This window comes from Arachis ipaensis, chromosome B9, assembly GCF_059453495.1.
Source record: "Arachis ipaensis isolate K30076 ecotype BB chromosome B9, ASM5945349v1, whole genome shotgun sequence".
Classification (NCBI taxonomy): Eukaryota; Viridiplantae; Streptophyta; class Magnoliopsida; order Fabales; family Fabaceae; genus Arachis; species Arachis ipaensis.
In genome coordinates this window covers 85,743,198-85,756,846 of record NC_142444.1, presented here as the reverse complement: position 1 = coordinate 85,756,846, position 13,649 = coordinate 85,743,198, and the positions used below count along the sequence as shown (strand labels likewise).

Here is a 13,649-nt window from a genome sequence, read left to right as displayed (position 1 = left end):
GGTCAGTTACACTACAGCGTATAACTTATGTGGCACCCGCCCAACAACAAAGAAGGCCTCAAATAGGGAAAAGAACATCACAAGAGGGACCTCACCGAGAAGTATCTCATCAAGAAGAATACCAGCAAGAAGAGTACTATGATCCAACCAACATAAACTTGAATCACATTCACGGAGCCATTGAGGGACAAGAACAACAACTGCACATTCAAGCTCAAAGGATAGATCGTCAAGAAGAACTGCTCTCTAATTGGATGGGTCTGCAGAGGGAGTGGCAGAAGAAACAAATGGAGCAGCAACAGGAGCAATACTCCCAGCTCACTCAAGCTATCAATTAAGTGACTGAAAGGCAAGAACGTCAAGACAAACGCCTTCAAGAACTCAACCAATGTCAGCTAGCTCAAACAAAAGCATTCAATGAGTTCAGCGTTCTCAATGAGGGATGACAACTACATAGGGAAGAGTTCAACATAAACACTCAAGCCAAGTTTAACTATATCTCTGGGCATATGCATAATTTGCACTCTGCAATTCCTAGGTATGATACAGTCCAAAAAGATCTAACAGAACAAGAGGAAAGGAAGGTGAAACAACAGAAGGAAACATTGAAAAAAAGATGGAAGATGCTAGCTTCTGGAAATAGTTGATTGGAAAAGGCAAAGGAAGTGGGAGTTCAAGCACTCAAGAAAAACACAAAGAGGACAAACAAGAGGGAGAGCATGAGCAACCCCATGAGTAAAAGGTGGTGGAGTTCCCCCTTTGTTCCATCTTTTTCAAGTTTTAAATAAGGAAAATCATGTATGAAATAGAACATGCTTCCATGGTAATTTAGGATTTTAAATTCTGCCTTTAAGTTTTTACTGCTTAGGTCTATGCTAGCTGTGCCAAATGATCTGCTGCATTTTCACCTTGCTTACTTGTATGCTTGTCCTTTTGAATCAAATAAAAAGAGAATGTATGCTATGAAATACCAGAGTGAGGTTCATATTATGGAGTAAGTTCCTAAGTTTGTGGTGTGGTAATAGATTAGCTAAGTTGGTTCACCAACAAGGTAGGAAGGCAACTATCTGTCCTAAATCATATGCTTGAAACACACCCCATGAGACTAGCTACATAACAAGATCCTAATAAGAAAAGGGGAAAGAAAAATGAAAGTTGAGAAATAAAGAAAAAGAGTAAGAAATAAGGCTAGGCACCAAGGGTTGAATCTTAAGGCATGTGTCTGTGGTGCTCCTGTGCAAGGGATATACTTGGATGAATAAGCTCCCAGGGGTGCCTTATCACTTGGTAACTTGGGTTAACTAACCCGGGATTATCAGCTGAAAGTCCACTATCAAGAGTAACCCTTGCTACAGAGCACTTAGTAACCCAAAGAGGTGCTGGACACCAAGGTCTCAAGAATAAAAATAACAAACCATGTGCCTGTGGTGTAAATGTATAGGGGAAAGAGACTTGAGGGAGTAAGTTCTTAGGGGTGTCTTAGCACCCAGCACCTTGGACCAATTGGTTCGGGAGTGCTGGCTGAAAGCTTATCTTAAAGAGTCGCCCCCTTACAAAGCACCTAGTCTAAAGAACACAATCAAACCCTGAAAAGAAAAAAAGGATCAATAAATAAAAGTCTCATAGGGTGCAATCAAGTGAGTATTCCAGGGCATGGTAAAGGTCTGAAAGCCAATAAAGGAATGAACCTAAGTTGCTATGCATGAAACCCCATAAAACCAAGGACATGACTTCCACAATAATGATTCATTTCTCTTGTCATTTCATTCATCATTCTCTTGTTCCAGTACTTGCTTAGGGACAAGCAAGCTTTAAGTTTGGTGTTGTGATGCCAGGGCATTTTGGCCAGTTTCACTAACCTTTTCTTTATTGTTTTAGGGTAGTTTCATGCACTTTCTTAGGAAATAAGCAAGTTTTGGGTAAATAATCACTTACATCTTGATTCAAGTAAACATTGTGAATTTTATATGATTTTATGAGAATTATGCATGAATTAAATGATAAAATGAATGATGCATGATCTCATGGGTTAGAACCTAGCTTTGATGCACTTTATTTGCTTAATTTCAGGACAAAGGAAGCAAGGAAGAGCCACGTTAGTAGTCACGTTAGTCTAACTAACGTGACCACTAATGTGGAATGGGAGCTAGCTTGCAACGTTAATGAGAAAAGTGATCACCAATAATGCCTTCTTGAGCCATCATAGCCCACGTTAGTTGCCACGTTAACTACGTTAACGTGGAAGAGAAGTAAAGCTCTAACATTAGTGGTAAAAGTGAATGCCACTAAAGTTGGAAAAAGGGGCACACCTAGCCACGTTAAGAGTCACGTTAAGTACATTAACGTGAGCTCTAACGTGGAAGGAACAAAGAAGTGCCAACGTTAGTGACACTCACCTTTGTCACTAACGTTGGACTAAGCCACTATTAGACACGTTAGTTGCCATGTTAATTGCATTAACGTTGAAGCTAACGTGGAGGAAAGGAATGATGAGCCAACGTTAGTGACACTCACCTTTGTCACTAACATTGGAGATGGCTATCACTACCACGTTAGAAGTCAGGTTAACCTAAGTAACGTGAACTCTAACGCGAGAAGAAGGGGTATTTGAAGCGTTAGTGACAAAGGTATGTGTCACTAACGCTCTCGAGGATAAGGCATGCCCACGTTAAGAGCCACGTTAGTTATACTAACGTTGAATCTAACGTGAGAAAAGGGGGGCTAAGAGCAACGTTATTGAAAAAGGTAAACCCCAATAACGTTCGCGAAGGATTAGGAGGCAACATTAGTGGTCACGTTAGTGCCGCCAACGTTGAAGTTAAAGTGAACTATCTTGGGCTATAAACATTAGTGAAAAAGGTAATTGTCACTAACGTTCTCAAACCCACATTTTCACTTAAACGTTAACACCACTAACGTGCTAGCTAAAATTCATGCCTACTTCACACTTTCTCTGCAACTAAAGCTGAGCCCACTGAAGATTCCAAACTGTGTACCCCTAGACATAGCTAGATAATAACTATATACATATATATACATACAACATCCCAGGTCCTGACCTGTTCAAGAAGTCCCTAAGCTGGCGCCCAGGCTAGCCTAGACTCTATCCACACCTAGTCCCTCTAAACTACTAAAGCGAGGGAAAGTACGTTCTAGGTCTTCAAAACTCAAGTCAGGTGGATCGTCATCAAAAGGTGGAAGGTCGTCTACTAATCCTCTGCACGATCATATGTCATCAAAGAACGTCTCTCAAGTACTTCATCGAGTGGACTTTTGTGTGTCTCATGCCGTTAGGGTATCTTTAAGATACATTTGGCATGGATGTCTATGAGTGCTCATTTTGGGGATGCTCGTACTTAACATGAGATATGTCTATGAATGTCTCTCCACCTTTTGATGACTGAGCGCTACCAACTTGTCTTCCTAATTATTATCTATTATTTATTATATGAGCCTGAGTCATTGTTAAAAGCGTAGTTATTTTACGAGGAACTTTTTTTTAAAAAAAAACGTTTGGATTAACAAACAGTATCATTCATAATCAATTCACAACTGATAATATATGAAACAATTATAAACAACCACACATAAATACATCACAAGCAGTTGACAGTATTTGGTAATCCAGCCTTTATTAGAGTATAGACTTTTAGTTAGAACACCCCTAGACATAGCTAGATAATAACTATATATATATATATATATATATATATATATATATATATATATATATATATATATATATATATATATATATATATATATATATATATATATATATATATATATATATATATATATATACATACAACATCCCAGGTCCTGACCTGTTCAAGAAGTCCCTAAGCTGGCGCCCAGGCTAGCCTAGACTCTATACTCACCTAGTCCCTCTAAACTACTAATGCGAGGGAAAGTATGTTCTAAGTCTTCAAAACTCAAGTCAGGTGGAATGTCATCAAAAGGTGGAACATCATCTTCTACTCCTCTGCACGATCAGATATTGCCATATGACATCACTCCAGTACCTCATCAAGTAGCCACATAACAAGAGTCTCGTACATAGGATTTAGGTTAAAGTTCGCGTACAAACGGGGTGCAGACGTTGGCTGGTCTCACCGTATATACATATGAACAGAGAACAGGATTCACCCTAGACTCAGAAGACTACCTAGAGCGGAATCCTCTTTGTGAACGGTCATCAGCGAACTACGGAAGTGTACCCAAGCTTCCATCTGAAGGGGGAAGAGAGAGAGAAGGGGTGAGAACTTGGGAGTTCTTAGTAGGGCCGGGGTTATTAGTTACGTTGATTAATTCCGTGTTGTTTAGCAGATAAATAGCAGAATACCGAGAAGCAGTAGACAGAAGAAACAGATAAATAGTGAAAATAGAGAAAACAAAAAGCAAAACACAAACAAAAGAATACAAGAAAACAAAACATAGACACAGAAAATAGAATGAAAACAAAGAAGGCATACATTCAAACAACAATCACAACAGAGGAAATGCGCAACCAAATATGATGCATGTCTTGCCCTAGTGCAGGTAATGAGCTCATCTGTCGGTTACATACCCGTTCCCGACGTTACCCAGCAACCTCTGTCTGGATAAGGCTTTCCTGTTGGCAATATCCACTGCAAGCAACCTTTGTCTTGCAGGGTATCCGTGATGAGCGGATAATTTATACGCTTTTTGACATTGTTTTTAGTATGTTTTTAGTAGGATCTAGTTACTTTTAGGGATGTTTTTAATAGATTTTGTGTTAAATTCACATTTCTGGACTTTACTATGAGTTTGTGTGTTTTTCTGTGATTTCAGGTATTTTCTAGCTGAAATTGAGGGACTTGAGCAGAAATCAGATTCAGAGGTTGAAAAAGGACTGCTGATACTGTTGGATTCTGACCTCCCTGCACTCAAAGTGGATTTTCTGGAGCTACAGAACTCGAAATGGCGCGCTTCCAATTGCGTTGGAAAGTAGACATCCAGGGCTTTCCAGCAATATATAATAGTCCATACTTTGGCCAAGAATTGACGACGTAAACTGGCGTTCAACGCTAGCCTTCTGCCCAAATCTGGCGTCCAGCGCCAGAAAAGGATCCAAAACCAGAGCTGAACGCCCAAACTGGCACAGAAACTGGCGTTCAACTCCACAAATGGCCTCTGCACGTGTAACACTCAAGCCCAAGCCCAAGCATGCACCAAGTGGGCCCCGGAAGTGGATTTGTACATCAATTACTTACTCATGTAAACCCTAGTAGCTAGTTTATTATAAATAGGACCTTTTACTATTGTATTTGACATCTTTGATCAGTGTAAACCATCTTGGAACGCATTGTTCTTAGACCATAGGGGCTGGCCTCTCGGCCATGCCTAGACCTTCACTTATGTATTTTTAACGGTAGAGTTTCTACACTCCATAGATTAAGGTGTGGAGCTCTGCTGTTCCTCAAAGATTAATGCAAAGTACTACTGTTTTCTATTCAATTCTTCTTATTTCTCTTCTAAGATATCCATTCGCACCCAAGAACGTGATGAAGGTGATGATTATGTGTGACGCTCATCATCCTTCTCCCTTATGAACGCGTGCCTGACAAACACTTCTGTTCTATATGAATTAAGCTAGAATGAGTATCTCTTAGATCTCCTAACCAGAATCTTCGTGGTGTACGCTAGAATGATGGCGGCATTCAAGAGAATCCGGAAGGTCTAAACCTTGTCTGTGGTATTCTGAGTAGGATTCAATGATTGAATGACTGTGACGAGCTTCAAACTCGCGATTGTTGGGCGTTAGTGACAGACGCAAAAGGAGGGTGAATCCTATTCCAACATGATCGAGAACCGACAGATGAATAGCCGTGCCGTGACAGGGTGCGTGAGCATATGATTCACTGAGAGGAGGGGATGTAGCCACTGACAACGGTGATGCCCTTGCATACAGCCAGCCATGGAAAGGAGTAAGACTGATTGGATGAAGATAGCAGGAAAGCAGAGGTTCAGAGGAAAGAAAAGCATCTCCATTCGCTTATCTGAAATTCCTGCCAATGAATCTACATAAGTATCTTTATCCCTTTTATTGTTTATTTTAATCTAATAAAGTATCATGTTTAAATCCGCCTGACTGAGATTTGCAAGGTGACCATAGCTTGCTTCAAGCCAACAATCTCTGTGGGATCGACCCTTACTCACGTAAGGTTTATTACTTGGACGACCCAGTACACTTGCTGGTTAGTTGAATGGAGTTGTGTCCACACATAGTAAAGAGCCATAATAATGATTCCATACAATAACAAAGAGTACTACATTAATGTGATCACAATTTCGTCCACCAATCCGCTGCAAGCAACCTTTGTCTTACAGAGCGGCACTTATTAGCCTTTATATGCCCAACAGACTCACTGTAAGCAACCTCTGTCTTACAGGAGCAACAACATACTCACTGTAAGCAACCTCTGTCTTACAGGAGCACACTCATCTTGATACCTCTGTAAGCAACCTCTGTCTTACAGCAAAGCATTATAGCAAGGTATCCCAGGAAAGCGTTCTCAATGGTCGTACCACCATCTATCTGACTGCCTCTCTGCAGCAGATTCTTACATAATCATTCTCATTATCATCATTCATTAACATTCTCATTATTCATCATCACTTTCACATAATTATGCAGTACCTCTTTCTTTCTCTGTTCAATCATGTTATACAAACTCTATAGCTTTTACTTTTACAACATCTTAACTCAAACCATTTCTCTTTATCACATTACTCTTTTCTCTTTGTCTTTTTACTTTGCTCTGATTACTCTTTTATCTGTATCCCTTTATTCTTCTCTGGTTACTCTGTTCTCTATGTTTCTTTACTCTACTCTGATTTCTCTATTTAACGTATGCATTTAAAGCTTATGTAAATTTCGGTATGAATAGTTAGTCTGTCCCAAGTATAGGTTCATTAAGTCTATACTGAAATAGTTTAACTTTTCATATAATACCTAACCCTATTCGCAATTCCAGGACTAACTATGTTGCCCTAGTTCGTTCACTAGTCTCTGTCTGTTTTTCTGTCATTAAAACTTTACAGACTTTTTCTTCGATTTTTATCTTTTCTTCAACTTTTTTATCTTTTATTTATCTTTGCCTAACTAATATGTTTTTACCACTCCCTAAGTGTTTTATGAAAGTAATTATGAGATTCTGTGCTTAAAGTTGTCTTTCTAAAGCTTTTACAGAAAACTGCCTTTTCTGTATTATTTTATTATTTTTATTAAAATATTATTTTTAATTAAATATTATTATTTAACATTTTATTATTTTTTATTATTTTATCATTAAATTTTCAAAAATTAACTTACTTTTACTTTTAACCTTTAAAATTCACTTTTTACCACCCGTAACTTTTAATATTTCTACTTTTACCACCCTAACTTTCAGAAATTACAAAATAACCCCTCAAACACCAAAATATTTACTTCCTTGCCCTTTATAAGATCTAAAAGGTGTTCTTCAATTTTCTTCATCACACTCAAAGTGTTCTTCATGTTCTTCATAAATTCTTCATATTTCTTCTCTGTTTTTACCCGTTTTTCAGTCTTTTCAGCAACCGATTTTGACTATAATTCATAATAAATTAGCAGCCACTAAAACCCCATCTTTTCTAAATGATTTCAACACAAATTGAACCTCAATTTAAGCTTAGGGTTTCGTTTTTCCAGCGGCCCAAGAACATGAACTTTAAAGCTTGAATTTCATCAAATTTCATCAAATTTTCACCAAGAATCAATCATATATGCAACCAATTTTTAGCACAGCCAATTTATACAACATTCACACAACTCAAACACAAATAATCAAGATTAATTTCGTGACACCCTACCTGGTTTTGCTGCTCCTAATTCAATTAAACTTTCAGGTGGTCCTTAAGCACTTTTTCCTCCTAAATCACATCAAGAAAACAAATATTTAACCATGTTTCTTTGAAACCGAATAAAAAGAGAGATGGTGCAGCCAACTCACCTTGATTCCAGCCTTGATAAGTCATATGATCATGTAGAGAAAGAAGAGAGGATCATTTTGGTCGGATTGGAATTTTGATTTGAGTTTTAGTTCAGCAGAAATCAAGCTTTGAAGATTTGGAACTAAGAACTTTTCTCTCTTTTTCTCTCTACCTATTTTTGGCCAGAAAGTGAAAATGAGCCAGCCTTGAGGGTTTTGGGGGTGTAGGGTGAGTTGTGATTGGTTGGCTTGGAGGTGGATTAAAATAATATTAAAATATCTCAGGTGTATAACTACTAAAACTAGGTGTATCGGGACACACGTAAAAACATCTCTAAAAATTCTTTTCTGAGCTACTAGCATAAAAGACACTAGTAACATATTTAATATGAGAATAAAACATGTATAATGAGGCCTTAGCATTGCTAAAGTCATCAGAGAGTGCTGGTGCTAAGCTGCACTAGTAAATTGTGAACCCGGTTAAACTGGTTTTCTATTTTTAACTAAAACTGATCAGGTAACCTTATAATATCATTCAAGAAGCTTCTAATACTAATATAATGATAATATTATCCTATTATCTCTCTTCTCTCATGAATCAAGTCTGGTTCGTCAAACTGAGACTATTTACAAAAAAACAGAACCAAAACTCTTAACCGATACAGTTCAAAAACTGGGTTTTTCGTGACTACGTTATCGAGCGTGCCTCAGGAAAGGTTCTGTCTTAAAGATGACATAATGAAAATGAGGATAGAGATACTTGATGATATATCAGAGGTTCTCCCCTTACTGATCTTCCGGACGATTTCGTGCCTTCGGAAAAAATCTCGCATACTTGAAAATCAGGGTTGTTACATTCTACACTCCTAAAAGAAAATTTTGCCCTCAAAATTTCAGCCAGGTGCAGAATCCATCTTCAAACAATCTATTTTCTTCAAGCTATCCTGACGAAGAGATAGGTCCGTTCCTTACAGCATCCAAATCTAACATAGCCATTGCCATGGATATCATAACAGCTATTAGGATAGCTGGTCTCACATCGATTCGTCGTTCGGATCTCGATTAAACCATGCCTATTCACAGTCATTGAGGTCTTATCTGCACCAAACAATCAACATTAAGGTGATCAGTCTTAATATCTCAAGTTAAGTACAAACATTCCCAAAATGAGCACTTGATGAGCGGATAATTTATACGCTTTTTGACATTGTTTTTAGTATGTTTTTAGTAGGATCTAGTTACTTTTAGGGATGTTTTTAATAGATTTTGTGTTAAATTCACATTTCTAGACTTTACTATGAGTTTGTGTGTTTTTCTGTGATTTCAGGTATTTTCTGGCTGAAATTGAGGGACTTGAGCAAAAATCAGATTCAGAGGTTGAAAAAGGACTGCTGATGCTGTTGGATTCTGACCTCCCTGCACTCAAAGTGGATTTTCTGGAGCTACAGAACTCGAAATGGCGCGCTTCTAATTGCGTTGGAAAGTAGACATCCAGGGCTTTCCAGAAATATATAATAGTCCATACTTTGGCCAAGAATTGACGACGTAAACTGGCGTTCAACGCCAGCTTTCTACCCAAATCTGGCGTCCAGCGCCAGAAAAGGATCCAAAACTAGAGTTGAACGCCCAAACTGGCACAAAAACTGGCGTTCAACTCCACAAATGGCCTCTACACGTGCAACACTTAAGCTCAGCCCAAACACACACCAAGTGGGCCCCAAAAGTGGATTTATACATCAAATACTTACTCATGTAAACCCTAGTAGCTAGTTTATTATGAATAGGACCTCTTACTATTGTATTTGACATCTTTGGATTACCTTATGATCCTTTGATCACGTTTTAGGGGGCTGGCCATCTCGGCCATGCCTGGACCTTCACTTATGTATTTTTAACGGTAGAGTTTCTACACTCCATAGATTAAGGTGTGGAGCTCTGCTGTTCCTCAAAGATTAATGCAAAGTACTACTGTTTTCTATTCAATTCTTCTTATTTCGCTTCTAAGATATCCATTCGCACCTAAGAACATGATGAAGGTGATGATTATGTGTGACGCTCATCATCCTTCTCCCTTATGAACGCGTGCCTGACAAACACTTCCGTTCTACATGAAATAAGCTAGAATGAGTATCTCTTAGATCTCCTAACCAGAATCTTCGTGGCGTAAGCTAGAATGATGGCGGCATTCAAGAGAATCCGGAAAGTCTAAACCTTGTCCGTGGTATTCCGAGTAGGATTCCATGATTGAATGACTGTGACGAGCTCCAAACTCGCGATTGCAGGGCGTTAGTGACAGACGCAAAAGGATAGTAAATCCTATTCCAGCATGATCGAGAACCGACAGATGAATAGCCGTGCCGTGACAGGGTGCGTGAGCATATTATTCACTGAGAGGATAAGATGAAGCCATTGACAAGGGTGATGCCTCCAGACGATTAGCCGTGCCGTGACAGGGCATTGGATCATTTTCCCGAGAGATGACCGAAAGTAGCCATTGACAGTGGTGATGTATCACATAAAGCCAGCCATGGAAAGGAGTGAGACTGATTGGATGAAGATAGCAGGAAAACAGAGGTTCAGAGGAATGAAAAGCATCTCCATTCGCTTATCTGAAATTCCTACCAATGATTTACATAAGTATTTCTATCCCTATTCTATTATTTATTATTCGAAAACATTATTATCACTTTATATCTGCCTGACTGAGATTTGCAAGGTGACCATAGCTTACTTCATACCAACAATCTCCGTGGGATTCGACCCTTACTCACGTAAGGTATTACTTGGACGACCCAGTGCACTTGTTGGTTAGTTGTATCGAAGTTGTGACAATTATGAATTAAGATCAGAGCACCAAGTTTTTGGAGCCATTACCAGGATTTGTTCGAGCCTGGAGATCACAATTTCGTGCACCAAGTTTTTGGCGCCGTTGCCGGGGATTGTTTGAGTTTGGACAACTAACGGTTCATCTTGTTGCTCAGATTAGGTAATTTTATTTTTATTTTATTTTCAAAAATTTTTCAAAAATATTTCTAAAATTTTCTCATATGTTTTCGAAAAAAATAAAAATGTTTTCAAAAAAAAAAAAATTTATTCAGAATTTTTAAGAATGAATTCCAGTGTTTCATGAAGCATGTGAAGCATGGCTGGCTGTAAAGCCATGTCTAATTCTTTTGGATAGAGCATGTTAGGCTTGTCATGTCTGAATTACACTCATATTTTGATTAAAGCTTGGCTGGCTATTAAGCCATGCCTGACCCTTTGATTGGAGCTTTAAGACTAACATGGCAAGATTCCTGGAATTCATATTGAAAATTTTGGAATCCTTATTTTCTTTTTCAAAAGAATTTTTCGAAAAATATAAAATAAAAATCCAAAAAAATTAGAAAATCATAAAAATCAAAAATATTTTTGTGTTTCTTGTTTGAGTCTTGAGTCATATCATAAGTTTGGTGTCACTTGCATATGCATCTTGCAATTTTCGAAAATTCTCATGCATTTATGGTGTTCTTCAAGATCTTCAAGTTGTTCTTGGTAAGTCTTCTTGTTTGATCTTGATGATTTTTTGTTTTGTGTCTTTTCATGTTTTTCATATGCATTCTTGAATTCTTAGTGTCTAAGCATTAAAGAATTCTAAGTTTGGTGTCTTGCATGTTTTCTTTGCATTAAAAATTTTTCAAAATTATGTTCTTGATGTTCATCTTGACATTCAAAGTGTTCTTGGTGTTCATCTTGACACTCATATCATTCATGCATGCATTCATTGTTTTGATCTAAAAATTTCATGCATTGCATAATTTTCATGTTTTCATAAAAATTCAAAAAAATCAAAAAAATATCTTTCCCTTTTTTCTCTCATCAAATTCGAAAATTTGAGTTGACTTTTTCAAAAATTTTTAAAATCAAGTTGTTTCTCATGAGTCAAATCAAATTTTCAATTTGAAAATCTTATCTTTTTCAAAATCTTTTTCAAAAATCAAATCTTTTTCAAAATTCTTAGTTATTTTCAAAAATTCCAAAAATATTTTTCAAAAATCTTTTTCTTATTTTATATCAAAATTTTCGAAAATAACATAATCAATTAATGTTTTGATTCAAAAATTTGAAGTTTGTTACTTGCTTGTTAAGAAAGATTCAAACTTTAAGTTCTAGAATCATATCTTGTGATTTCTTGTGAATCAAGCCATTAATTGAGATTTTAAAAATCAAATCTTTTGCAAAATTAGTTTCTAAAAATATCTTCCTATCTTATCTTTTTCAAAAATATCTTTTCAAAATATCTTTTCTAACTTCCTAACTTCTTATCTTTTCAAAATTTGTTTCAACTAACTAACTAACTTTTTGTTTGTTTCTTAACTTTTTCAAAACTACCTAACTAACTCTCTCTCTCTCATTTTCGAAAATATCTTCCCCCTTTTTCAAAATTTCTTTTTAATTTATTAATTATTTTAATTTTTAAATCTTAATTTTCGAAAATTACTAACATTTTTCAAAAACTATTTTCAAAAATCACTAACTCTTTTTCAAAAATTATTTTCGAAAATTCTCTTCTCTCTCATCTCCTTCTATTTTTTTTATTCATCTACTAACATCTCTCCCTCATTCAAAAAAAAAAAAAGAAAAAAAAGGGGATCTCTATTATTATTATTTTTCTGTGCCTTCTTCTTTGTCATATGAGCAGGAGCAAGGACAAGAATATTCTTGTTGAAGCAGATCCAGAACCTGAAAGGACTCTGAATTACAACTAACCAGTAAGCACCTGTTAGGAATTTTCAAACAAGAAGAGGAGATGGCAGCCGAAAATAATAATAATGCAAGGAGGATGCTTGGTGACTTTACTGCACCTAATTCCAATTTACATGGAAGAAGCATCTCCATTCCTACCATTGGAGCAAACAAATTTGAGCTGAAACCTCAATTAGTTTCTCTGATGCAGCAGAACTGCAAGTTTCATGGACTTCCATCTGAAGATCCTTTTCAGTTCTTAACTGAATTCTTGCAGATATGTAATACTATTAAGACTAATGGAGTAGATCCTGAAGTCTACAGGCTCATGCTTTTCCCTTTTGCTGTAAGAGACAGAGCTAGATTATGGTTGGATTCTCAACCCAAAGACAGCCTGAACTCTTGGGATAAGCTGGTCACGGATTTCTTAGCCAAGTACTTTCCTCCTCAAAAGCTGAGCAAGCTTAGAGCTGATGTTCAAACCTTCAGACAGAAAGAAGGTGAATCCCTCTATGAAGCTTGGGAAAGATACAAACAGTTGACCAAAAAGTGTCCTTCTGACATGCTTTCAGAATGGACCATCCTGGATATATTCTATGATGGTTTATCTGAGCTATCAAAGATGTCACTGGACACTTCTGCAGGTGGATCCATTCACCTAAAGAAAACACCTGCAGAAGCTCAAGAACTCATTGACATGGTTGCTAATAACCAGTTCATGTACACTTCTGAAAGGAATCCTGTGAGTAATGGGACGCCTATGAAGAAGGGAGTTCTTGAAGTTGATACTCTGAATGCCATATTGGCTCAGAACAAAATATTGACTCAGCAAGTCAATATAATTTCTCAGAGTCTGAATGGAATGCAAGCTGCATCCAACAGTACTCAAGAGGCTTCTCCTGAAGAAGAAGCTTATGATCCTGAGAACCCTGCAATAGCAGAGGT

The 13,649-nt window shown here is 37.2% G+C and overlaps 1 non-coding gene across 1 annotated transcript; it reads right to left on the bottom strand.

The window, feature by feature from the left end:
• Positions 1–13,164: 13,164 nt before the first annotated feature.
• On the bottom strand, positions 13,165–13,272 carry LOC148545309 (small nucleolar RNA R71). Its single transcript, XR_015900723.1, has one exon. It is a non-coding gene; the product is annotated as a small nucleolar RNA R71 (small nucleolar RNA).
• Between the last annotated feature and the right edge of the window lie 377 nt (positions 13,273–13,649).